Source organism: Xenopus tropicalis, chromosome 6 (genome assembly GCF_000004195.4).
Source record: "Xenopus tropicalis strain Nigerian chromosome 6, UCB_Xtro_10.0, whole genome shotgun sequence".
Classification (NCBI taxonomy): domain Eukaryota; kingdom Metazoa; phylum Chordata; class Amphibia; order Anura; family Pipidae; genus Xenopus; species Xenopus tropicalis.
Genome location: NC_030682.2, coordinates 83,468,966 through 83,496,548, shown reverse-complemented (window position 1 = coordinate 83,496,548; position 27,583 = coordinate 83,468,966).

Below are 27,583 nucleotides of genomic sequence, written 5' to 3'. Positions count from 1 at the left end.
AAACATATTATAAAGTTTGGTTTCATGATATTAAATAAATCTGCTGTTGTTTTAGCATAATCAACACTGTGCCTTATAGTTCAAAACACATTATCAAATCTTGTGAAGAAGGCTTTTTTCATACAATAGCAAGTTCTGATGTCATGGTTTTAAATGGTGAGAAAGCTTTGTCCCAAAAGATGCTTTGGGTTCTTTAAAGGTGGTCTAAACTCTAAAGCCATTCCACGGTACCCTTGTATATGTATGTATATCTTTATTTATAAAGCGATACTTATGTACGCAGCGCTGTACAGTAGAATACATTAATACAAACAGGGTGTTAATAAGATAATAGATAAATACAAAGTATAACAATAAATACAGATAAATACAGCTGCAATAAGTTAAGAGTCGAGGACACAAGAGGAAGGTGGTCCCTGCCCCGTAGAGCTTACAATCTATATGGGAGGGTAACTAACAGACACAGATAGACAAATATAAGTGCTGTAGGTCACAGTGGGTGACACTACAATATACCTTTAGTATGTAATGGCCAAAACTTAATTAGAGATGCAAAATACTTGTCACTGAGGATACAGATTGCAGAACTGTACCAGTCATGTTATATTAGATACAGAGATTATTGTGTAGTGTTGGCTTCATGATATTACAACATAATCAAACATCAGAAGGGAGGACACACTTCTTTTTTTTCTGTGTTAGAAAAACTGTGGTCAAAGCTTTCAGCTGAATTGTCAAAGCAATTACTGAGAAGCATGAGCTCAACATTTGTGTAGATCAGGCAGAATTCACATTGTAGGGTCCTTTTGCATTATTATGGGACCATTGGCCACTTAGAGCTGGGAAAGAGTTTTGTTGGAGGCTTCAGCTATCAGCATGCTTTACAAAAAGTCTGGTAAATACATTCATAATAATATTAATGAACAAAACTGCTTTTTTTCTGCTTTACATTCATACTAGGATAAAAAGTTACATGACTAGAGGTGGACAATATAGTGGAATAAAACTCTACTCATTAAGTAAACTATCTGTCTCTTAATACCATTCGGCTACACTGGGATATTCACTTTTAATAAGCCCAGTTCTAGTAATTTAGCTACTGAAGCATGGGAAATTCAAAAGAGACTTGAACACGTAAAGGTAAACAAAGGTCCAGGACCTGATGGGATTCATCCCAGGGTATTAAATGAGCTGTGCGCTGTGATTGCCAAGCCTCTTCACATAATCTTTCAGGATTTGTTGAGTTCTGGCATGGTGCCGAGAGACTGGCGAATTGCTAATGTGGTGCCATTATTTAAAAAGGGATCCCGTTCTCAGCCTGAAAACTATAGGCCTGTTAGTCTGACATCAGTAGTAGGAAAGCTTTTGGAAGGGGTAATAAGGGATAGGGTACTTGAATACATTGCAGTTCACAATACTATAAGTTTGTGCCAGCATGGTTTTATGCGTAACAGATCTTGCCAGACTAATTTAGTCGCCTTTTATGAGGAGGTGACCAGGAACCTTGATGCTGGAATGGCAGTTGAAGTCATCTTCTTGGACTTTGCTAAAGCATTTGATACAGTACCTCACAGAAGGTTAATGATCAAATTGAGGAATATTGGCGAACACAATATTTGTAATTGGCTGAAGGATAGATTACAAAGAGTGGTGGTAAATGGAACATTTTCTAACTGGACCAGTGTGGTTAGTGGAGTACCGCAGGGGTCAGTCCTTGGTCCTTTGCTTTTTAACTTGTTTAATGACCTGGAGGTGGGCATAGACAGTACTGTTTCTATTTTTGCTGACAACACTAAATTGTGCAAAACTATAAGTTCCATGCAGGATGCTGCCGCTTTGCAGAGCGATTTGACAAAATTGGAAAACTGGGCAGCAAACTGGAAAATGAGGTTCAATGTTGACAAGTGCGAAGTTATGCACTTTGGTAGAAATAATATAAACGCAAACTATCTACTGAATGGTTGTTTGTTGGGGGTCTCTGTAATGGAGAAGGATCTAGGGGTTTTTGTAGATAACAAGTTGTCTAATTCCAGGCAGTGTCATTCTGTGGCTACTAAAGCAAATAAAGTGCTGCCTTGTATAAAAAAGGGCATTGACTCAAGGGTTGAAAACATAATTATGTCTCTTTATAGGTCCCTGGTAAGGCCTCACCTTGAGTATGCGGTGCAGTTTTGGGCTCCAGTCCTTAAGAAGGATATTAATGAGCTGGAGAGAGTGCAGAGACGTGCAACTAAACTGGTAAGGGGGATGGAAGATTTAAGCTATGAGGTTAGACTGTCGAGGTTTGGGTTGTTTTCTCTGGAAAAGAGGCACTTGCGAGGGGACATGATTACTCTGTACAAGTACATTAGAGGGGCTTATAGGCAGATAGGGGATGTTTTTTTTTCCCATAAAAACGATCAATGCACCAGAGGTCACCCCTTTAGATTAGAGGAACGGAGCTTCCATTTGAAGCAGCGCAGGTGGTTTTTCACAGTGAGGGCAGTGAGGTTGTTGAATGCCCTTCCTAGTGATGTGGTAATGGCAGATTCTGTCAATGCCTTTAAGAGGGGCCTTGGTAAGTTCTTGAACAAGCAGAATATCCAAGGCTATTGTGATACTAATATCTACAGTTAGTATTAGTGGTTGTATATATAGTTTATGTATGTCAGTGTATACATTGGTAAGTATAGGTTGTGTGTGCTGGGTTTACTTGGATGGGTTGAACTTGATGGATTTCGGTCTTTTTTCAACCCTATGTAACTATGTAACTTTCGTATTTTCCGGCGTACAAGACGACTGGGCGTATAAGACGACCCCCAACTTTTCCAGTTAAAATATCCTCAATCTCCCCCCCGCTCATCCTCCCCCAACATCATCCAGCTACCCCTAGCATCCTCCCCAACATCATCCAGCTCCCCTAGCATCCTCCCTAACATCATCCAGCTCCCCCTAGCATCCTCCCCAACATGCTCCAGCTCCCCCCAACATCCTCCCCCGCATACTTCAGCTCCCCCCAGCGTCCTCCACTGCTCCTCCCGCTCGCCTGCTGCGTCCTCCGGCTGCTTCCTCTGCTTCCTCCGGCTGCTTAGGTTGCGCCCCGTGCCTGCTGACATCACTCGTACACACAGGGCGCAACCAATAAAATTAACTGCTGGCCACCAATGAGCCTGTAACGCCGTGATACAATTTTTAAGCATGGGCCTCCTTTAAAGCCGGATGAAGCAGCCAGAGGAAACAGCCGGACGCAGCAGGCGAGCGGGAGGGGTGGTGGAGGACTCTGGGGGGGCCATTCGATCGTCTGGGCCCTGCAAGCAAGTACCCGGCGTATTAGACGACCCCCGACTTTGGCACGGATTTTTCGGGGTTAAAAAGTCGTCTTATATGCCTGAAAATACAGCATATTATTTTAAAGTTATGCCCTTCTTGGCCTAATGTGAATTACTGATGAAAGGAAGTACACTGAAGGATTGACTATGGTGGTCAGTTGTCCAATTTATAACTGAAATTAACTCTACTATGTAACCTTAAATATGAAGGAACATATATAAGATTTATAATCTTGTGTTTACTCTATCAATAGCACAAAATACTTAATTTGTGTTTTTTATTTTCTGTATTTACATTGCATTGTGCATTGTTTCTAATCCATAATATTGTTTTTACTAATGTATTTTTCCTTCTTCTTGTGTGTGTACTCTAGTTTCCATCCACACTCAAACACCATACAGGCAGGGTTGTTGGCTCCTGATGCAATTGACTTATGCTGAATTGTAAATAAAATCAGTGTAAGTCGCATAAAAAGGGGACTCCTCAATTGACCCTTCATCTTGAGCCAATCCACTAAATACACATATTTTAAAAGAAAAGGAAAGGAAAAAACTAAATAAGCTTTATCAGAAAGGTCTATGTAAATACAGCCATAACAGCACTCACAATCAAGTCCTTTATCAAAAGAAACACAGGATTTCTTGTGTCTTTTTTTGTAAACATGTTCTTTGGTATCTGACTACAGCAGGAAGCTATGAAGACCAAGCTAAACTGTACCTTTACTCAGATATGATAAAGCTTTCTGCAGAATAAATATAGTGTTCTAGGTGGCACTAATGTGGCAAATATATTGGCAGTAAAATTCCAAAATTACTTTCCTTCTACTTTAAGCGGCGGGCGCACCAATTTACTTATGGGGACACCTGCAGCTTCCTTCTGCTCCCTCACTGTAAATTTAGGCATTTACATTACATTACATTAACATTTATTTATAAAGCGCCAACATATTCCGCAGCGCTGTACAATATGTGGGCTACATTGGACATACAGAGTAACATATAAAGCAATCAGTAACCGATACAAGAGGTGAAGAGGGCCCTGCCCAAAAGAGCTTACAATCTACAAGGAGAAAGGGTTGAGACACAAGGTGTGGGAATGGGCATGACCAGAGTTGTGAGAGGTGTGGCACAGGGTATTGCTAAGCTAGATTAGGGTAAGCCTCTCTAAATGAATGTGTTTTTAGAGATCTCTTGAAGGCAGAGAGATTGGGAGAAAGTCTGACAGTTTGTGGGAGCGAATTCCAGAGAAGGGGCACTTGCGCACTTTTTATTTGACACACTGTGTGACGTCATTGCACTTGGCACGCGATTCAAATATTTAAAGGTGGCTTGTCCCTTTTCCATCAGCCAATGTAGGTTTTGGCTTACTTAGGTTCTGTGTTAGTTTTTTGTTTGATTCCTCTGTACAACCTCTGCCTGACTTTTCTACTTGAACTGACCCCTTTATCTCAGCTTTTTTGACTCAGCTTCTGGATGGCGATTTGGTATTTCGCTGCTTGTCTGGTTGTGACCTTGGCCGGTTCTGTGACTTCGCATTTCTGTCCACGTTTCTCCTGTGACATGTTCAGGTTCCCTTGCTGGCACAGAACTCTTGCCTTGGTTCTCACACATTAAGTCCTGGCAGCATCCAAGTAGCAGATGGCTCCTCCTGAACGAAAAGTGGCTGTTATAGACAGAAGATTGAGCTCAGACCAGAATTCACTACTATGCTCTGCCGTTCCGCACTGAATACTTGAATTTTACTTTCATTGTTGCCATTTGAGATCAACACTATGTCATTATATCTGCCACTGAGTATTAGACTACCTACAGAGAGTATGGCCCCAAACTCTGCTACCAGCAGGAGCTGCATCACCATGAGAGAAGTTCAGCAGCCCTGCTGGTCCTGAATTTATAATGTCTAGATAATAGAAAATTCAAGCAGGCTGTCACCTATCACAAGCAGTAGTAGTGTGTGTATCTATCAATCCACTGTGCAGTCACAGGAGAGATCCTCCTTTCTCCCTCTGCTAAAACTGTCTGTGCAGTACTCTGGAAAGGTCCTACCATTGCTGTGACAAATAAAACTTAAAATACATAATCATATATCAACTGTTTTTATCCAGAGGAAGGCACAAAAACCCAACCTGAAACCAGTATAAATAACACTCAAACTAAAGGTGCTCTCAGTGTGCTTACAAAACTCTAACCAGAGAGAGAGAGAGAGAGAGAGAAAGAGGGATGAAAGTGGGAACGCTTGTGTCTCCTGATTTTTGAATAGTATGAAGACTGACTGAATAACACAAATACTTAATCATCTATGATTGTGAGTTTTCTTACTATTTTCAATATGTTGGATTAAACTACAGGTTGCATTCTCTCTGAAGAATCATGTATTTCCACCATTGTTTGAAATGATTGAATTAAGTTTTGTGTTTGCAAGTAGACCAAAAGACTAAAGTGAGTCATAACTGGACTGACCAGACCTGAGATGGCTTTGACACAATTTGTCAGCTTGAATGTATTGAAATATGGACAAACAATTCCCTGTTTTGTTTAATGAGGAGGGAATTTTTTACGTGCTATATGCATGAATGTGTTAATGCCCTAAATATAATTATATGGTGAGTGCAAAGTGCCTCTATTTGTATCCATTTTTTAATATTAAGTACATTTTAACAGATTTTTAATTGAACAGATTGATATATGCTACATAAGTGGAGTAAGAAAAACTAGGAACTGGGTGAATTGGAAGGTTAGCTAGTGCTGTTAAACTGTGAAATGCTTAATGTCTTTAAGACTATTAGACGGCAGGCATCCATTGTAAATATGAGACTCCAGTGAACCATGGTCAGAATTACAGAAAAGCATGAGCTCAACAAAAATTATTATTGCAAATCCCATATCAGCATTATGCACTCTTTAAAACTAATATATGGTTTAAAGGTACATTATTCTAAGCATAACAAGATTTGTGAAACTCTAACCATCTTATATATCGTTTCTTGCTAAGTAAAATATAAAATATAATAAAAATAAAAATAAAATAAGTCGCTGCCCGAGTATAAAAGCAAAACTAAATCACTTGCTACAGTAGATGGTAGGGATGAGCAAATTTTTTTCATCTGATACAGATCTGTGTTGAAATTCCTATTTTTGTGAGTGCTGAAAAGTTTTGTATATCTCCTCTAGAATTTTGCCATGCGCAAAAGAAATACCCATTGACTCCAATGCAATTAATACAATATAAATTGGCCAAAAATTGAGAGGAAATGGCAGTTTATTCCAATGTATATGGACACAATAACAAACTCCCACTGACTTCAATTCATTTAGCAACATTTTGTGAATTTTCAAACAGTTTTGTGAAGTGAAACAGGGGATTTTAGCTCATCACTAGTAGATGGACGATTTTACCATTTTCCTGACATCTGATGATCCTTTTTGTTTGGGGCCTAAAAAGGAGATTTACATGCAGGGCTTTTAAATCCACCAGTTTTTCTGGGAATTACCTGTTTTAGACCTCTTCCCCTAGTCCTCCTATCACTATTCCTAAATTTTTTACATTTTAGAACTGCTCATGCACAATGAGCATTCAGTGTCATCAGCAGGGCTGATACAGTATATATAGAACTCCCATTGCATTCCTTGTTAAATTCTTTCCTACCTAAGCTATATAACATTAAAATATTACAGGTCAGTTTTTGACTTGTACTGTAATCAAATATCTGAAATGCATACATATGGCCTTATTTATTATGAACTCGAGTTTGGTTTCCTCGTTGAATAAACTTGCATATTGAATGCACGCTTATTTATTAATGTGGTAAGCTTAAATACCTTGAATTTTCAAGTTTACAAACTTGATTAAAACAAGAAAACTTGATTGTCTCAAATTGAAAATATGGCTGGACTTTGCCTAGAAGCTTCTATAGAAATTTGCAAGCTTTTAGATGGCAAATTTTACATTTGAGTTTTAAGGGTGTTTTGCACTTAATAAATACCAGACATTCAAGTTTTTGAACAATAATTTCAATTTGAGGTTTTTTAGCACAGAAAAACTCGAATCATGGGGGAAAAAAATCAAAACTCGAACAGTAATAAATCTCCCCCATAATGTCAATTAGGAGTTCACTTGCAAAAGTAGAGTAGACAGGAATCTCGTTGGAAAAACCACTTGCTCTAGGGGTCTAAAAACTTTTGCTCCACCGCGCTTTACACAGTTATCCTTGTACTGTTAATCCCAGCATATTTTAACATATTTAAAACATGCCGGGAAAGGCATTTTAGGGAGATTAATCACCCATAGTATCTGAGATTAACTGTGGGTGACGAATCTCTCTGTGGGCCATCACCCTTAGAGAACTAGGCAGCATAGTGGGACAGTTTTATGGAGGGGTTAAGATCCCCTTTAAGCCGTGTCTGAGCGACAGTGTTTACATTACCTTTAAGTTAGTTTCTAATTTCATCATTGTGCGGCAATTTAATCAGCTGATACTTTTTTACAGTGAGCACAGCCATGTGTGTGCATGTACAGAATAAGATTGGGCTCAGATGTTGCAGTGTATTGGAAAGACTGCCAATCATCCTCTCTGTTTGACAAATTAGCCACATAGAATAACATAGAATGAATGGATATTATGCCATGACTGTATGTGCAATACCTCCTGTTCCTCTCAGCTTGATGAATATACCTATTTGTGCATGTTATTTACTGCAGAATTTTCTGGCTTTTCGGTGACTTCTGTAAATCATCATTACAGGAACAAGCAATGCTTTCAACACCAAGCAGTATATATTTAACTGCAATATTTTTCCTTTGGTAAAATGTATATTTCATTCTCCATCTATCCATCTATCAGTTGATTCAATTAAAATTTTCTAACCTGCCCAATCGACTAAATGACTGGTCACCATAGTAAGAAAATTCGGAGTGCACAAACAGTCTGTATGATTTTATTGGTACGTGTATGGCCAGCTTTAGAGATGGAGAGAAAATTCACTTGTGACAAGTGAAAAATGTTTCCACTGAAATGGCAAATAGTACTGTTAGGATTTGCTGGGGTTTGATCCCAGGACCTCCTGGTTGTTGGCTGCTCTCCCTAACCATTGATCCAGGAGAGCAGCTGGCAAGAGATTATAGCTTTGTTATCCCATTCACCTGTATCCTGGGCTTGGTAACATCACCCCAGCAGCCTAATTGGCTAGGTGGGGTCAGCCAATCAGGGCTGACTCTGCCCTATTTAAGCCCAGCCCTCTTCACACAATGAACATTGGTTTAACACTGAGCACTATGGCTTGACCCTACTTCGTGGTCCCTGTTCTGGCTCCTTTGTCTTTCTTCCTTGCTCCTTTGCTCCCTGACTCCTTTGTCTTGCTCCTCACTCCTGATCTTTGCCTTTTCTCCTGATCTTTGCCTTTGCTCCTGATCTTTGCCTTTGCTCCTGATCTTTGCCTTTGCTCCTGATCTTTGCCTTTACTCCTGATTTTTGCCTTCGCTCCTTGCTTCACCTGTCCTTTCCTGTCTTGTCAAGTCTATGCCCGCTCCGTCCTGTCAAGTCTACGCCCGCTTCTTCCTGTCCTGTCTAGTCTACGTCCGCTCTGTCCTCTCCTGTCTAGTTTACGTCCACTCTGTCCTGTCCTGTCTAGTCTATGTCCGCTCCGTCCTGTTCGGTCCTGTCTAGTCTACTCCTGCTCTGGCCTGTAACAGCCCCTGCCTCAAGGACTCACTTTCCCATCTCCCACTAGTAAGAAGTACTAAAAACAATTCATGCATTTTACACACATTACATTTTTTCACTCATTGTGACATTAACATTTTTGTTATTGAATTAATCAGGACACAACTCTTTCTGCTTATTTAAACAGCACAGTGTCTGAGCCATTGATGCTAGCTGCAATTCACACTGGATTAAATATCTGGCATTAGATGCAAAGTTCAGTACTGTGAAGTGTAAGGAAGGCCTAAACTTAATGTCTGCCATATGCAAGTGGTAAGTACAGGGCTCTACTGCACCTTGCCCCCATTGGCACTTTCCAACGTCCATATCTAAATGAGCAGAAGTTATGAAGTAGGACCCCACACCAACCACACCTCAAGATTTTAGTGTTAATGAACACAGGAATCATTGTATTCAAGAGTAAAACACAGATCTCTCTGTGTGCAGAAAGGAATAAAATGAAAGAACTTATCGATTACCTTCTATCCATGTTCTCCTTTACCATTTTGACTTCCAGTTTGAGCACTTTACTGCTGAAGGTCTTACACATAAGGGCATAAGGTGGTTGCATCTCCCAGCTTCAACTAAAGAAGAAGAGCAGAAACAATATTCAGAGGAAAAGCTTAACAAACTGTAGACAATATTCCCTTTAATGTAACAGTCAAATGTCTGAGCATGAAGTGGAACCTGGAAGACAGACTGTACTTAAAACATTCTGCAGCTAGGAGTAATAACCTACCATTCTAATTAAGAGCAGGAATTGTTTATCCTTGTTGCCTGCCATTGTAAGCATATTCAACATTTTAATTGGCCATGGCTGTGTTCAAATGCACTATAATTCATCTATGATTGCATCCACTGCAACACTCATAATATTAATGGTTTAATGCTAAAATGTATATCTCTGATTAGGTGCAATCTGAATGAGTACTATTAATCTTGCACAAATCAGAGTTAGGCTTAGGCTGACTTTATGACAGTAGGAGGCTTTACTGGCACCAGCAAACATTGAAGACATTAACACAACATGTGTATATATTTAAAACCCAGTGCTGAAAACTTCTGTGCCTGAATGTAGGTGTCCTTTTGCCTTTTATTTGTCCGGACTCTTGAACCTCTTGCTATTAACAATGACTAGTTTCCTAACTATCCAAACACAGCAGGAACTGACTCTAAACATTGACTACAAGTTTTACCAAACCATTCCATTTTAACCTTTCCAAAAGAACATATTTGCAGTTGTTGCTTGTTGCCAGTACTAGATTTGCCAATCTTACTGTTGTTCCCTTGTAACCCACCTGATGGCCATTCTTTGGTCCTGACAGTCATAAAAACCGTTCTGTTTAGCATAGCTTTGTAGTTTGGTAGTTTGCAGTAGAAAGATGTATTTACCCATTTTTGTTTTGTCAGAATGTGTACTTTCGGAAAATGTATAGTTTTCTAGGGTCTCTGTACTGTTAGGGCACATAATGCACATGCCGGTAGCTTATACTTTTTCCTTTTGGGGTCTGTAAACGCCAGATACACTGGTGATCCTATGCACAATGCACATCAAACTGTTAAGTGGACCCTTGGCTTTTATATTTAGGATGTGTTTTCTTGGTACCTAATGTTATGTGGGAGATAAGGTGCATGATATTGGAAGGTTTGATGCGATTTTCAGGTATTTCATCAAAACCGGCTATTTTGGGAAAGCATTGCGACTCTGTAGTATGGAGTAGAAAGACATGGGTACCCATTCTCGATTCACCTGAATGTGTATTTTCCAAAAATATATGGTTTTGGGGGTCAATGTATTTTTGGGGGTTTTTACCCCACAAAAATGCAGTTAATTTGTTGAATTTTCAGTAGCTAGAGATCTCCGGGGCAATTTGTATGTACTAACTTCCTTTTGGGGTCCGTAAATGCCAGATACATCGGTGATCCTATGCACAATGGGCATCAAACTGTTAAGTGGACCCTTGGCTTTCATATTTAGGTTGGGTTTTCTTGGTACCTAATGTTATGTGGGAGATATAATGCTTGAAAATGGAAGGTTTGAGGCGATTTTTTAGAATTTTCATAATTTTTTATAGAAACTGCTAAATTCAGTAAAGCATTGCTGGTACTTAGGAGCTGTTAGACAGTTACCCATTTCGGATTTGTCAGAATGTGTACTTTTCAAAAATATATGGTTTCCTGGGGGAAAACCTAATGTTCCAGGATTTTTGGCTTTGGAATCTAAAGTATGCCGTATTCTGCTGTAATGCTTTGAAAATTTGGTAATTTACTGCTGGGAGTTTTTGATCTATAGAAGTCAGAAATCTCCATAAAACTATACATATCAGGTATTGGCACATTCAGGAGACATGAGGCTTTCCAAATCAGTTGAATTTTTGTCCATAAAATAAAATATGTTTCTGGTATAAATAGATTTATAATGAAAAATAGCATTTTTTCTTTTTTTTCTGTATTTCAAGCACTAAATCCTGTTCCAGAAGTGGAAATACACAAAAACTCTGGCAGATTTGGAAAGCTCAGGTTCTCCTGAAAAAACAATATATAGTTTGCCTACCTAAACTTAACCCCCCCCACCCCCAGTAAATGCCCCTAAAATGAGAGAGTACAAAATGTTAAGAAAATGTCTGCCACTGAGGGGAACCGAAATGTGAAATTCTGCTGGCACTTAAAGGGTTAAGTCTATATCTGATCTGCTTCCATTTAGTTGTGTAATATTTGTATGTTTCAACTGGGTGCCATATACAGTAAGCAAAATATAAAAAAGGGTCAAAAGTTGCCAATGCAATGCTATTAGCCAGCACTAAGAAATATTTATTTTAATTCAGACACACACACACATACTGACACACAAACACAGACATGTAGCCATTTTGACCAGTGAAACTATAAATAAAGCAAACGATGTACAGCTTTTTATTCATGGTTGTTTGTATTTAGAATGTGCCTGGTACAGTCACATAAAAGTATATTCTTTATATCTGAGAATGCATTGAATGTTTGGCCTCTGTATAATACTGATCATTTTAATCTCTGAAAAAGTTCCTAGCTGCAGATAAATTCATGACAACACCTCTTCCTCAACACTTCCACAAGATCCTATACAGCACATAGTGATTTAATTTTATTGGTGTACTTCACTCTTTTTTATGACTGCTTCAGATTGGAAATGATATGAGCTTTTGGGTCTGTGCGGTACAGATTGATTTAAAATTATTTGACCATTTCTTCACTTTAGGAGATCTTCAATCTTCCAAATTGGAATACCCATTTCTCTTAAAAGTGTGAAGTAGTGTAATGATTTTTAATTCCCTCTAGTCACCCCATGTCAAAAGCTTTCAATTTTATTTTGATGATTTTTTTTTTCCAAGCGATACTTCTGATCACCAAGACCAGAATAAGATACAAGTTTACAAACAATGAAAATGAGGGAATGTCTCTTCATCAGCAGCATGTATTCACATTGAATATGAAATATATAGATATTTATCTTCATTTACCTGATTTATTGTCAGTTTCAGAAAACATGCTAGATTAAGGGAAAACAGAATAAATATGAACTATACTAATGTTTAAGAAAAAATGAATATGTTGCACAGTATGAGACCTATTTATTGCTAATAAAAATGTAAATTCATCATTTTTTGCTATTAAATAACCCACAAAATAAAACAATACCTGCATTTTTGATGCATGCATTTAATTCTGTCCTTCTATCTTGAATCAGGCAGTTAAAGTAAATTTTAACCCTCCACTAATTCCTTTTTTGCATTATTTCAGGGATATTTCTGTTTGGCAGCTTGTTATTGCAGGGCCACAGGCATTTATTCTCTATGGAAAAGGCTTCCCCAATTAGAAGTCTAATGGCATAGTGTTCTGTACCTAATCAACAACACTATTTGATCTATCTGACATTAACCTGACATTTTAATATAATTCATGGGTTAAAATGTATAGTACTGATCTCCTAGCACTGCTAAATATAAAATAAAAAGTAGGGATGCACCAAATCCAGTTTTTTGGGTTCGGCCGAACCCCCAAATCCACTGTAAAGGATTCGGCCGAATACTGGACCAAATCCAAATTAGTACATGCTAATTAAGATTTGGAGGCGTGCAGTGAAAAATGTTCCACTTCCGTGTTAACATGACAAAAAGTCATGTGATTTTTTCCTGTCGAAAAAGGCTGAATCCTGCCCAAATACTGTACTGAATCCTGGATTCGATGCATCCCTAATAATAAGAGAATAAATCGCTATAAGTCAACATGTTCTGCTGACTGGCTCTGATGGAGTGATAAAATATGTAGTCCGTGGTGTCTATATATTGATAAATGAGCCCCACAGTCTTTTATATAACTCGAAAAGTAGCCAGTGAACAGTAAGTAGCTTACTGAACAGGGAAATGTCAACTGATGATGATTTATTTCAAATGGAATATGTCATTTATGCTGAAAAAAACATTTGCTTTTTTAGTTTTTTTTTGTGACTAATTTATTGTTACTATCAGTCTACGATTTATTTGGAACATTGGGGCACAACACATTTCATCATGTCACCATTTTCCCTTAAAGTGAATGTCTTGTATCACGATAACCAGTAAATACTGTTCCATTTGTAAGTTAATTGTAAACGAAACACATCTCCATTGTAGGTTAAACTTACTTGGCAATGCAGTTAGTAACATAAAAGGTAACGAAACCCTGGAAGCAAGTGCACCCATTAGTTCTCATTCTAATAGCACTTGCATCTGGGATCTGGCTGCACTCTGTAATTAGTGCCAGACTGGAAGCCCAGTGTTAGGTGCAGAGCACAGCGCCAAATGGGTACAAGGTAGCTCTGTCCTTTCTACCTTCCATAGGTAAGGTGGTAAGTACAGGGCACCATGACAGTCTGCACCTGCCAGTGCTCCCAAGTTTGTTATGAATGCATGCTATTTAGATGACTGGTATGGGGCATGAGAGGAGGGGCACATTGTGCCTCTCTTTGGTCACCCTTAATGACTAGAGTGCTGCAAAATGAAGGCAACACTTTATTCATGGGGTCTGTTTTGGAGTGCAGAATGCACCAATTGCGTTTTTTAAGGTGCAGAAAGCAAAGTGCAAAACCACAAAGCAAATTGTGTACTTATCACCCAGCTCTGCATTTAATAAATGACCCTATAAAAAAAGACCCTTTATTGTATAGTGTGTTATTGCAGCATGTGTGACAATTCACACTGGTGCATCTGTACAGTAGGTATTTTTAATGCTAGCTTACTAAGCTTAAAGCGTGATATTCAGCTGGTCACTTTTTTCTGCCCTAAAGGAGAAGGAAAGTCATTTTGGCATTTTACTGCCAATAGACTTGCCACATTAGTGCCATCTAGAACACTATATTTATTCTGCTGGAAGCCTTCCTATACCTGATTAAAGAGCCCTAGAAGCTCCCTCCGTTTTTTTTTTAAGATTGCGGCTGCCATTTTAGCTTGGTCTTCCTAGCTTCCTGCTGCAGTTCTAGAGGCTGGTAGCTCAGATTACTTATTCCTAAGGGAGGGGGGAGTGAGTTTTATGAATTCTTGAGGAGGGAGCAGGAGAAGGCAGAGAGGAGAGAGCTGTGCAGTCTCTGGCCCCAGGAATGAAGGATTTTTCTGAGAGAGGAAGGTACCCTAACAACATGTTTACAAAAAAGGAGACAAGAAATTCTGTGTTTCTTTTGATAGAGGACTCTCTAGCAGCTCCCTCTGTAGCTTTTCTGTGAGTGCTTATGGCTGTATTTACTTAGACCTTTCTGATAAAGCCTACTTAGTTTTTACCATTCCTTCTCCTTTAAGTCACACACTCAAAGAAAAAAAAACCCTCATCCTTTCTATAAACAATAGAGTAGGGTGTTTCTAGATCATGTGAAACTTTGGGCCATAGTTATAAAGTATTAAGTATAAAGTATGAGAAAATGAAGAAAAAATAAAAGAAGTTGAGTTGTTATAATTGTCTTTTAGATTATATTAATGTTAACATAAAGCATGACAGAAAAATGTTAGCAGCTTGCAATAGAAATCATTAGTATATAATAAACTTTCAAGTGTCTGGTGTTAATGCAACATCCACAAATACTGGATTTGAAAGCAAAGAAAAGATTTTTTATTGGTTTTATATGTTAAATAATGTTATAAATGAATGCAGCATAAGGCTAGAAAGTATTCTCTCGACCTATCAATCACATGATAATATCTGACAGATCTGTCATTTGCAGTTGGATCAATGTTTAATGGCCTCTTTTATGCTCGGTGCTGATGTCATGTTGATATCCGAATGTCTGGTTCAGTAAGAAGAAGAATTATGTATATTAGAATAGAGAAGCTATTGCTAATCCATGTGGAAGGCTTCTTTCATTCTGTACAGTTCCTACTTGTATATTAAAGTGATGTTATCATATATTTACCCCTTCATCCGTTCTTCCTTTTTCAATACATGAGAGGAATATTTGCTATAGAATAAAACACTCCTTGCCTTGAACATTCTGTGCTCTGATTTCTAATACATAGACAAGAGAACAAAAAGTACAATTAACATTAACAAACTGTGTGTGTTCAAATGCGATATGTCAAGGAACACATCTGAACACAAGTAAATTGTCTGAACTTCTTTTCATATGCAGGCATGGTTCACATGGCCATTTCCTCTTTCCATGTGTCAAACCCTTAACTTCCCCCACACATTAGATGTCTTAGAAATTGTTGTAAATCCCATTATAACAAAATAAGTCTCCTAAATGTTAAGAGAGAGAGTACAGGGCTAATTTACGTCCGCAAGGCAGTTGTGGTCCCTTCAGTTTCCCCAATGTTGGTTGCATGTAAAACCGTTTTCAATAAAGGTATTTGTGACATTTGTTCCACCCTATAGTTGCAATTGGTGCTGCTCAGCACTTCCGTACTTTTGTTTCAAATCAGGCGCTGCGGTACCTATTGATGCAGGAGAACCCCCAAGCTACCACTACCTACTGACCAGACAGAAGCTCCAGGGTTCCCTCAGCCTCCTGTATCAATAGCTGCAGATGAGTTGTGCTGAAAGAATAGGGCACTCACATCACACACCGGAATGATGTCAGCAAACACCAGCCAGTCAGACCTTGAAAATATTCAGCTCAGTTGCTCCTGATTTGTGACAAAATGGACACACAGTAGCTTCCATTTTATCAAACCAGACACAATTAAGGTAGACACAGCACAATTGCGTCAAGAGAATCACCCCTTTGCGACAGCAATGATAGCATAGATGACTCATTGGTAGTTATGATTAATTTACAATTTTACTGCAGAGTAGATAGGGTTTAGGTAGTTATGGGAAAGTCTTCATGGATAACAGGGCATGGCTGGGTGGATAGACAGCGTGGCCTATTTAAACAAGGAATCTATTTAAAACTGTCTCTGCATTCTACTTAGTTGGTAGGATAATTGGGTGGGGGCTAAGAGTGCAGTGGGATAATTACCTGGGTCCCTTGAGGGAGCAGGGTCCTACAAACAAAGTAGTATAGAATCATAATTTCTGATAGCATCCCCGCAACAAATAATCCACAGAAAACTGCCGCACTGAACCTTTATTTTTTTCTGTAATCACCAATGATATAAATGTCATTATATTATGACATTATTATCATTATGTATTATGAGCTGTATATGTCCTATTTATGTCTGCATGGGCTTTCTCTGGGTATTCACTTTTCTTCCACACCTCACAAACATAAAGAAAGGTTAAATGACTTCTGAAATAATTGCCTGTGTGTTGTATAAATGTGACAGGAAAGTTAGACTGTATGTTGAACTAGACTGTATACTCCAGTAAAGTTTTATGGGATTGGCTTGTGGGTACAGGTACAGTATGGTACATAAACCCATTGCTAAAATAAATAACTAACATAAATATAGTGCCATTCAATAGATATTAAAAGAGAAATAATGAATACGCAAAAAGAACCATAGTAGTGTAATTGAATAGGGTGCTCTGACAGACTTATAATAATGTGCCACTCTAACAAGCTGAAAGCATGCAGCAAATGTGTACATACTGTATCCATTTTACTTCTTTTTATAGAGGACACTTCACTGAATGACAACTGGTTACTTAGAATTAATGAATTCATTTTAAGTAGGTACATACTTATAAAAGAGTTAACATACAGTCTAGGACTTAGCTTTCTGTTTTCAGGGTAAAGGACAATCACTCTGTACACTGTTCGAATTTTATAAATCTATGCAAATTATTATTTGCCTTATCTTTTTTATACTTATGGTATTCCTTGGGTCATATCTCTGCAGGAGGTTATTTAGATGTTTTTAAATTGAATCTGACATGTCTTAATCAATATGCTGATTTTACAAAGAATGCTGTGCAGAGCATAATAAAATACATATGAAGAGAGCAGTTTTTGTTCCAGCAATTAAATAAGTTATGTAAAAATCACATCTGCCTTTTCCTTGTCTGTAAAAATAGCCAGCACACTTCTTAGTTTTTACCTACATAGATATGAAGGGGTTTCTCTTGCTTGAAGGTTGAAAATCTTCAATGAACCTTAATCAACAATTTTTTATTTTACTATTTTCAGTGTTTCTTCTAGGCTTACATATCTTACATATTTTCAATATTTCAGTTCCTGTTATACAACTTAAAAATTCTAGCCCAACTGACTAAGGAGTGCTTCAGAAAACAATGGGCAACAGTGGCACATCTGCTCTTTCATAGCCATTGTGGATTGACTGGGCATTTCACTGCTAAAAAACTGAAATGTCATTAGTATCAATATTAGGAGCAATTATTTGTTTTATCTTCACCCATGCATGGTTTGGCAACCAATTGATAAAGAAAATGAAAAAGTTCCTGCACAAAAAAAAATTAAAAAACTGAGCTAAGTCATCTAAATCTGGGAAAGCTTTGAATTTTTGTCTAAAACCTGCAGGTGTAAAAACTAAAAACACTTATTTTTTTGGAAACACCATTCACATGCCAGAGCAAATGTTCAGGGACTCACTTGTTTCTTCATCAGTGGTCGGTTGCTTGACCACCAATGGGGCAAGATCAATAAATCTACTCCCTAAGGGGCGTATTTATCAAAGTAAGATCAGCTTTGAATACAAAAAAATTGTACCTTGCGTTTTTTTCACCGTTTTTTTCGTTAATTTGCAAGACTTTTTCATACAAAAATGAGACCACAAAATCGTATTGTCGCAACGAATGCAAAAGTTTCGGATTCATTCAAACTTCGGTATCATGACTTTCCTTTGACCAGGTTGGAGCTGCAGAGTGCCAGTGAGTCCTATGGGAGGCTTCCAAAATCATGCACTTAAGTTTCAAAGTCAGAAAGGTTTTGTCTATGTCTGACTACTGTTTGATATGGAATCTGCTATCCAAATCAGATGTAAAATATCTAGTGATTGCAGGATGGCGAGTCACCCAAATCAGACATAAAATATATAGGGATTAAACTAGAAGCAGATTTAAAAAAAATGAATCATGTCAACTCCTGTGGGAGTTAAACCTCACCAACTCTACAAGCTGACCGTATACATACTTCAAACTCTAATTAATAACCCTGACTTTACCCCCAGCCTAAAATCAGGCTCCTTTACAAGATGGTAATTGCTATGAAATAGGAAAACTGGAATTAGTGATGTTATTAGAGACAAAAAAATAATATCCTTAGCAGAAATTTAGAAAAATTGGGGGAAAAACCTAAGATAGATGGGCAACAACCAACTACATCATTTCCTTAAAGGAACAGTAACATCAAAATATGAATGAATTAGCAGAATGACTAACATATTCCAAGCTAGATTTTATGACAAAATAGATGCTTTTGACAAAAAGGAAGAATAAAATATCCATTCTGTGAAACAACACTGTCAGTCAAATTACTGAACCAATAAGAAGCAAGTATATTCATTGTCCAATAACATGCAAGTTTTAATTGAAGTCCATTTACTGGTTTTTCTTCCTACTGTTTGAATTGTTTCTATAAAGTGTTGACCCTGCCCCCCCCTCACGTATACAAAGGAGGATTTGTTTGTAGGATTTATTTAACAAGGTAAAAAACTGCCAGCTCAGCCCCACATGGCTGCACCATCCCCAGTGCATAGATGATGTGTGGCCTGATATAGAGGGTGCCCTCTAATGTCTGCTGTGCTGCATAGCAATAACCATTAAAACAAACACTCTTAAAAGGGCAGCTGTTGAACCCTACAGGTTCTTAAATGGAATGTCTTACAGGTGGATGAGACACACTGGGCTACTAGTAGCAGCTACTTTTTCACAGCTACTAAACACCAAAAAATACACTGCCATAGACAATACTGAGAATTGCCTCTGCTAAAACACACATAGAGACAATTATCAGAAAATGATCAGCATTGTCTATTTTAGTAGCAATTACAAGTAGCTGCTACTATTAGCTCTGTGTGACTTCACCTAAATGCTGTATTGATTCTGTGGTACAAAACTGATCTAATGATGTTTCTCTGGATTGTGCAGCTAAAAGTGAATTTGAAATTAAAGTATTCAAAACATAAATATGATACCTTGAGGTAAGTCAGCTATCCCCATCATTATAATAGGCCTAATATCCCCTAATTATGATTGCCACCCCCCCCTTTTTTTTAAGAAAGGTTCTTGCTCAAGCTAAGGCAGTGGGAGTAGGACCTAGGGCCGGATTTCTGAATTGGGTGCCCAGAAGCCGCCCCTGTTCTGCCGCCCACCCACTTTAATCGCTGTTGCGCAACCCCCCTCCCCCCCCTTGGGCGCATGCGCGCCACTTAAGTCATACGGAGCAGTGGGGAGAGGACGCGCTAAAGTTTCTGCGCGTCCCCTCCCTATTGCTCCGTATGCCGGCAAAATACTCTGGTGCGGCTGGGCAGCATGCTGCCCCTAATTTCCTGCCGCCATAGGCCCGGGCCTTTGTGGCCTCGCCACAAATCCGGGCCTGGTAGGACCCTGAGGGGCAAATTGGTGACATAGGGGGGGCGAGACAACAACATGGGGGGAGGAGTGGTGGTGGTGGTTCTGAAATAAAAAAACCTACTAGCTTTTTCTGACTTAGCCACCCCATTACTCCAGTCAATGTCTGAATAATTAAAGTCCCTCATAATAACAACTTGACCCAGTTGTGAAGCCTCCTCCATTTGCAACAGTAGCTGGGTCCCATCCCCCTCATCTTTACCGGGTGGTTTATAGCATACACCAATGATCATTGTCTTTGTAACCCTCCTAAAAATTGTGTAACCATTTAAATTCATGGCCCAGTCGATTTTTCATCCCACCAGGTCTCAGTGATACCAATTAAATCCTAATTTTCAATACATGCAATAGCCTGCAGCTCCCCTAATTTACCTGACAAGCTTTGCGCATTAGCCAGCATGCAGCGGAGATTACTACTTCTCCCTCTGATTTACATTAGCTAACGGAGAGTTGGAGTTGGAAGCTCCTTATCTGATAAACTATATGCCCCCCTCACTCCTCCCCCACAACCCTTTGCTAATCCCACTGCCCCATCTACACTGGCTTTCCCATGAAACTCTAGCTTGCCCCCCCTTGTATAGTTTAAACACTCCTCCAGCCTCTTAACCATTCTCTCCCCTAGCACAGGGGACCCCCTTCCATTGAGGTGCAATCCGTCACGGCTGTATAGCTTGTACCCCAAAGAAAAGTCAGCCCAGTGCTCTAGGAATCCAAACCCTTCCTTCCTACACCAAGACTTTAGCCACACATTTAGCTCCCTAAGCTCCCGCTGTCTCTCTAAAATTTCCAAAAAAATGACATATACTTAATCTTAGACCCTAGATCCCTGAACTCACTCTTTAAGGTCCTCCACCTACCGTTCATTTTGTCATTAGTACTGATATGTACCAAGACAGCCGGGTCATGCCCAGCCCCTCCCAATAATTTGTCTACCCGATCAATCACATGCTGAACCCAGGCACCAAGAAGACAGCAAACTGTTCGGTTGAAGTGATCCACTTGACAGATTACCCTGTCCACTTTCCTAATGATCGAATTCCCTATAACCACCATCTGTTTAGGCCTAGCTCTGCTCTCCTCCCCACCACTACTAGAGAAACTGGTCTCCCGGCTGTTTGAGAGATCAGCCTCATCTAGAACTGCCAGTCCAGAGTTCACACTCCCATCTTCTTCACACAATCTGGCAAATCTGTTGGGATGTGCAAACCCTGGCGCAGCCTCCCTCTTCCTTTTTCCCACACTAGATTGTCTAACTGTCACCCAGCTTTCAGCCTTATCATTCTTTTGCTGCTCCCCTCCCCCCAAACTATCTGACCCTGCTAGCTCCTTCTCAGTGAGCAAGAGACTCCTCTCAAGATTGTCAATCGAACGCAGTGTTGCAACTTCTTCCTCTAGGACTCTAACGCGAGCCACTAAAGTAGCAATTCACTCACATCCACAACAGAGGTATGCACTTTGGAACTGTTGTTCTACAACTGCATACATGTGGCAGGCTGTGCACTGTCTCAGACCTTTAATTTTGCTGCCACTCATTCTCCCAGTTACAGAAACAGTTAAACAAAAATAGGTGAAAAGACTTGAAATAAATACAAACTTTGTACCTTGTTTTTAACTCCCTTAGTTTGTAACTCCTGTGGTTTATAACTCCACTTACAGAGCACTCACAAAGAAAAGACAGCAACATATCTTGTTCACAGACAGAATTCCTGCTAGCACATCAGAGCAGGGGGAATTGTCGACCCTTCAGTCCAGATTCCGGTGTGCTCATCTCTTAGAAGAGCTCTAGATTGGTGGTCACAACCAGGATGCTTGTCCAGAGGGGTCCCTCTGTTTCCAAGAGAGTGGGTCATATTGACAACAGACACATTTTGCAGTACTGCAAAGTCGAGCAGCTCAAGGATTGTGGCTACAGCCTCCTCAAACATGCCCTGAAACATCTTGGAGCTAAGAGGCATCCTGCATGCTCTCAAATTCTTCAGAAACAATTTAAAAGGCAGAAGAGTCAAGGTGAGGACTGTACTGAGTGACTATCAGCTCACTTGAGGTGGAGAGAGCTTAAACATGAACCCAGAGAACTGTGAAATCAACTAAAAGCTTAGGGTGGCTCTAATTGGAAGTCTAGTGTTTAAGGTGTTTACATTTTTTGGGTGCACAGAGGGGATGAAAATTCATCCATATTGATGCTGCATGGTGTTTTTTCATTGATAATGCATTACTTATCTTGAATAACCACTTCTATACAAATTGTTGTGTTCTCTCAGATACTGTGTAGTGGTTTTAGGTTTTTTCACTTAGAGTGACTGATGGTAAATGTGTATAAATTTGAATTTTACAGTTGCCTAATGCCACAGAATTAGCTAAACAAGTATATCCCAGCACTCCATCCAGTCTCCAGGCTCTGCACATATTTTTTTAGGCACATAGACACTAGAATCTCTTTTAGACAATTTTGAATTTCTTATCTTCAATGCCTTCTCATATGTCTCTAAGATTTTTTTCCAGACTTGGATTTTCCCTCACCATGTCCCCAATAACATCAAATATCCTTTAAGAATTGGCTAATATTTAATAATGTGGATAATACACTGCATCTCTCATAGAAGTCTAGCTAAGATTAAAAATGTTGAATCAATTGTTTTCAAAATTCATTTTTAGAAAGAAAATCTGTGGCAATGCAGCTCAGGCCTGAGGACAATTAACTTCTTTCTTTCTAAAAATAATACTAGAGAATCTCTATGGAGAATGTTGCCAACCATAATGATTATGTGAGTTCTCCCCTTGAGTGCCCTTGTGGTCCACTGTTTGCTGCAGGTCAGACTGAAAGGCTACTCATACTTATATTATATACCCATTAAATGTATCCAATTATTTGGAGTGCATGCATTTACTACTTCAAATTATAATATGTAGTTGTTAGGAATAATGACTCGATAAGTAAAAAGAAACAAGATGTTAGTAGTAGCAATAACATGTTTAAATAAGATCTCATATATAATGCTACAATGTAGTGTGTGTTTGTGTATAAATGGAAGTCTCACACCCAAATCAGGGTTTTACACAGGTATAAAAATCAATTTGCAACATTATTGAGAAGCAAAGCAACAAATTCAAAGCTTTTCTCAAGGAGTCCAATTAGAAGTGCAACCGTTGTTACAGCTCTTGTTAAAGAACACAGTTGTAAATGTAAAGGATAAGATATTGTTTTCCAAGGTCATTTTTATTAACATCCTCACATTTTTTTAACATCTCCATCTCTGGTCTAGGGTTGGCTCCTTCCCTCACCTTACCCACTCTTTAGCACAACCTGCAGCAGAGTTTCATTAAGAAAGACACTGCGCACAGAAACTGTGAAGAGGCTTGGATATTATACTTGAAGCATTAATAGAATCTGCCATCAACTGGCAGGGCATTCCACAACTTCACTGGGATGAATCACCTACACTGCTTTCAAATGAACGTTACCTTCCTCTAATCTAAACATGAAGTGGCCAATGCTAGAGGTACAATGGAACATGCCTTCTGTTTTGCACCCACATTATTTTTTTTGCATCAAGTAAACAGTAAATACATAAAGGGTGTTAAGGGAATGCCAATGCCTCATTTTCAAATATGCACACACATGAAGAAATGTTTGTTTAAACAAGACACTATAGGAAATAGCATTTTCATATTTCACAGCTCTCTGGAGAATAAAGTAAAATATTGGATTAATTCATTCATCAGAAGGGGGGATTCTAATGCTCTTTATTTTTTGTATAAAAATTTGTATTTAAAGTTTCCAGTTCCAGTTGCAGGAAGTGGAACAAATAAAATACAGCCTGATTACATAATCACACACATGTTTTAGATGTCTCTTTTTGAACTTTGCACACTGCCCCACATTTTGTAAGTTACTCCTTTTTTATGTTTGCAAAAAAAGATCCATTGTTAACATAACACACCACACCAACCTTGTCTAGGGACTTTATGACCCCCGATAAAAGTAATTTCTGGTAGAGATACATTTGAAAGTAGTGACCTATTGTTCCTTGTTAAATGTAAAGCTCTCCCACCTAGTGCTCCCTAGTTCTCTGTAGCAGTTGACTAAGAATGTAATTGCACAAGGTCACCTTCCCCCAGGGGTCCCCAATTGCTCCCCTATGCCCCATAGTGCCACAGTGGAAAAAAAAAAAGTCCAGCGCTATAATGGCCTCTACAGTCTGATCAACCCCAGCTATGACCTATAATTGCAAAGTCAAACCCCACCTGCTCCACCACAAGCCCCACCCCCTTTGTGACTAGCAAATAGCATTTGTATGCCCCCTCTACCACAGGGCTTCTTACTGCTGTAACATCTTTACCCCCTGATGACAGCCATGATTCTTATAGAATTATTTAATAACACTAAACAAATTTGCACCTAGACTTTAACCCATATTAACCAATCAGTGATTAACTTTATTCAGACAGTGGCAGAAACAATAAAAAAAACAAACTGTATAAAGTTTTATGAAATTAATGAAATAATTCAAACAAAAATTTGACTGGTTGCCATAGGTTATTGCACAAACTGGTAAATAATCCCCGTCATGCAAGATAAAGAAGGCTCAAATACCTTTATTTGAAACATTTACTGCACAGCTGTGTGGGATGCCTGTGGCTGATTTAAAGCTGATGACACCTTTTACTCATCGCTTTTTAACTGAAATGTCTCAATATGTTAACATAAAATTTGAAAAAGACATCTGATACCATATAAATAACTCTTCTGAATGATATCCACATCTGCAGAGCCTTTCATTAATCGATACAGCAGATGGTTTACCTGAAAAATTACTTGTGAAACATATGGATATAGATAACAGTTGTTATTTCAGTTAACATGTAAATGAGCATTCTAGTTATTGATACACCTTTTTAACCACTGATATATAAGTTATACAAGTAAAACTTATACCTATCTATACACTCACATATATAAATAGTGATGAGCGATTCTGTCCCGTTTCGCTTCGCCATGAAATTCAAGAAACGGCAAGAAGACTCGGGAAACGGCGAAAAATTCGCGAAATGCATTTGTCACGTGTTTTGGGTTTTTGTTTTGTCGCCCACGTCTTTTTTTCGGCAGCATTTTTTTTTGTCGCCCCCGATTGGCGAAATGCTGAAATTTGCTGCGAATCCATGCCTGGTTAAAACATTCGCTCATCACTATATAGAAGCTATATACACAAATATAGTCTACAGTTTGGTGATTTTCCAAGCTGTAAATAATATCCTTTATAAACAGTGTGCTCCTATGTTAGAATGCATTGTTTATAATACAACACATGCCCCTGCTGCCTTCTCTAAACAGCTATTCCTCCACCCTGCCCCCACCTGACTTCCAGCACTTCTTTACTTACTCCTCCAGTCTCCTGTCATCTCAGGTACTGGTACCTCTTTCCTTCCCTCAGGTTTCCCTCCTTCTGTCCCTTTCTCTTCAGTCCCACTCTGTCTCCAGTTTTGCTGCTCTTCTGTCTACAGTTTTGGTCTCCCTGTCAAAATACCTTAACTCCATGGTCTTGCATCCCCTCCCACCCTCCCTCTAAGGCCTTGTTACCCCTGCCTTTCCCTCTCTGGTCATGCTCCCCTGCCCTTCTGTTTTCAGTTTCACTCTAACAGTCAAAATGCTGTAACTCTCCCATCTTACATAGTCTTCCAGGTCTCTCCCCTTGTGTCCCTCCTCCATCCCTGGTCTAGGTTTGGCTCCTTCCCTCACCACACCCACTCTTTAGCACAACCAGCAGCAGAGTTTCATTAAGAAAGACACTGCGCACAGAAACTGTGAAGAGCCTTGGATATTATACTTGAAGCATTAATAGAATCTGCCATCAACTGGCAGGGCATTGCACAACCTCACTGTGTTGAATCACCTACACTGCTTTCAAATGAATGTTACCTTCCTTCCTTCATCTAAACATGAAGTGGCCAATGCTAGAGGTACAATGGAACATGCCTTCTGTTTTGCACCCACATTATTTTTTTGCATCAAGTAAACAGTAAATACATAAAGGGTGTTAAGGGAATGCCAATGCCTCATTTTCAAATATGCACACACTATAATATACCAGACTATTAATCCTAAACCTAATCCCTCCATATAAAATAGCATGTGACTGTAGGACTGTGGATGACTTTTTACAATTGCTTTATTTTATTGGTATATTTTCTATTACCTTTTTTAAAGCTAGCTTTTCAAAATTAAATGGTTCATTGTACTCCCTCTCATATCCCTCTCATATATATTAATTAGTTAACTAACTTTCAACTTATGAACAAAACAATGACAAAAGTAAAAAAAAGTCTTCAATTCTGCAGTGCTTTTATGTTAAAGGTTCCAGAGCAGTGCAGAAACTAAGTGAGTTTTTTTTAAGGTGCCAAGCAGGTTTGGGGAGATTTAGGGGCTGATTTACTAATCCACGAATCCGAATAGGAAAAATTCGGATTGCAAACTAACATTTTGCGTCTTTTTCGTATGTTTTGCGATTTTTTCGTCGCTGTTACGACTTTTTCGTAAATTGTCGCAACTTTTTCGTAGCCGTTACGATTTGCTCGTATATTGTCGCAACTTTTCCGTATTGAGCTCTCGTAAACTGCGGGCAAAACTTTCAGACTTTGCATGATTTTGGAAGCCTCCCATAGGACTCAATGGCACTCTGCAGCTCCAGCCTGGCCCAAGGAAAGTCACAATACTGAAGCTTGAATGAATCCAAAACGTTCGTGCTCGGTGCGACGGCTATGAAAAAGTCGCGACAATTCGTGCAAGTCGTAACGCTACGAAAAAGGCGCGACAATTTACGAAAAAAACGCAAAATACCGATCATTACGAAAAAACCGCATTCGGATGCTTTTCGGACGTTCGTGGATTAGTAAATGTGCCCCTTAGTCTTCCCTAGCCTTACTGAAAATCTGCCTGTGATAGAAATGATACATTAAATAGGAGGACTTCCTCTTCAAATGTGTGATGAATATGTTATTCTATTATAATCTTAGGCTGGGTTTAAGAAAAGGATACAAACATGGCAATTTTTGTAAATTTTATTACCACCAAATGAATTGTTTCTCCCAAGGCATATATTTAGCAGTACTGTACATTTTCAATCTCCTGTGCTAGTGCAATGAGCTTTACCACTAAAAGGGAATTTAGTATGTATAGGAAGATAACAACCAGGAATCATAGACAGCCTACATTATTAATGTTGTTTGTATTGCTTTATGAAATTGTGATGTATTGCTTTATGATATTTCAAAATTCAGAACTGCATAATGTAGAAGATTTGACATAAAATTTAATGCAGCTGATGATTATACTGGGTTTATAGCTGCATAAATAATATTCTTCCCCAGAGCTTTGTCTGTCATTACAAGTGTCTGCCACTGCCCCATGTCAGTTTTCTTGTGTACCTGTAATATATGACACTATTTAGTTTAAATGATGGACATCAGATGTCTTTCTCTCCTTATCATGTCACATATTGAAATGTTAATCAATCCAACATATTTTTAATATGAAATAATTTTCAATGGCTTATTTTTTTTTAAAGCAGATATTTCAAAGAGAATAAGTTGTATTCTGAGTTA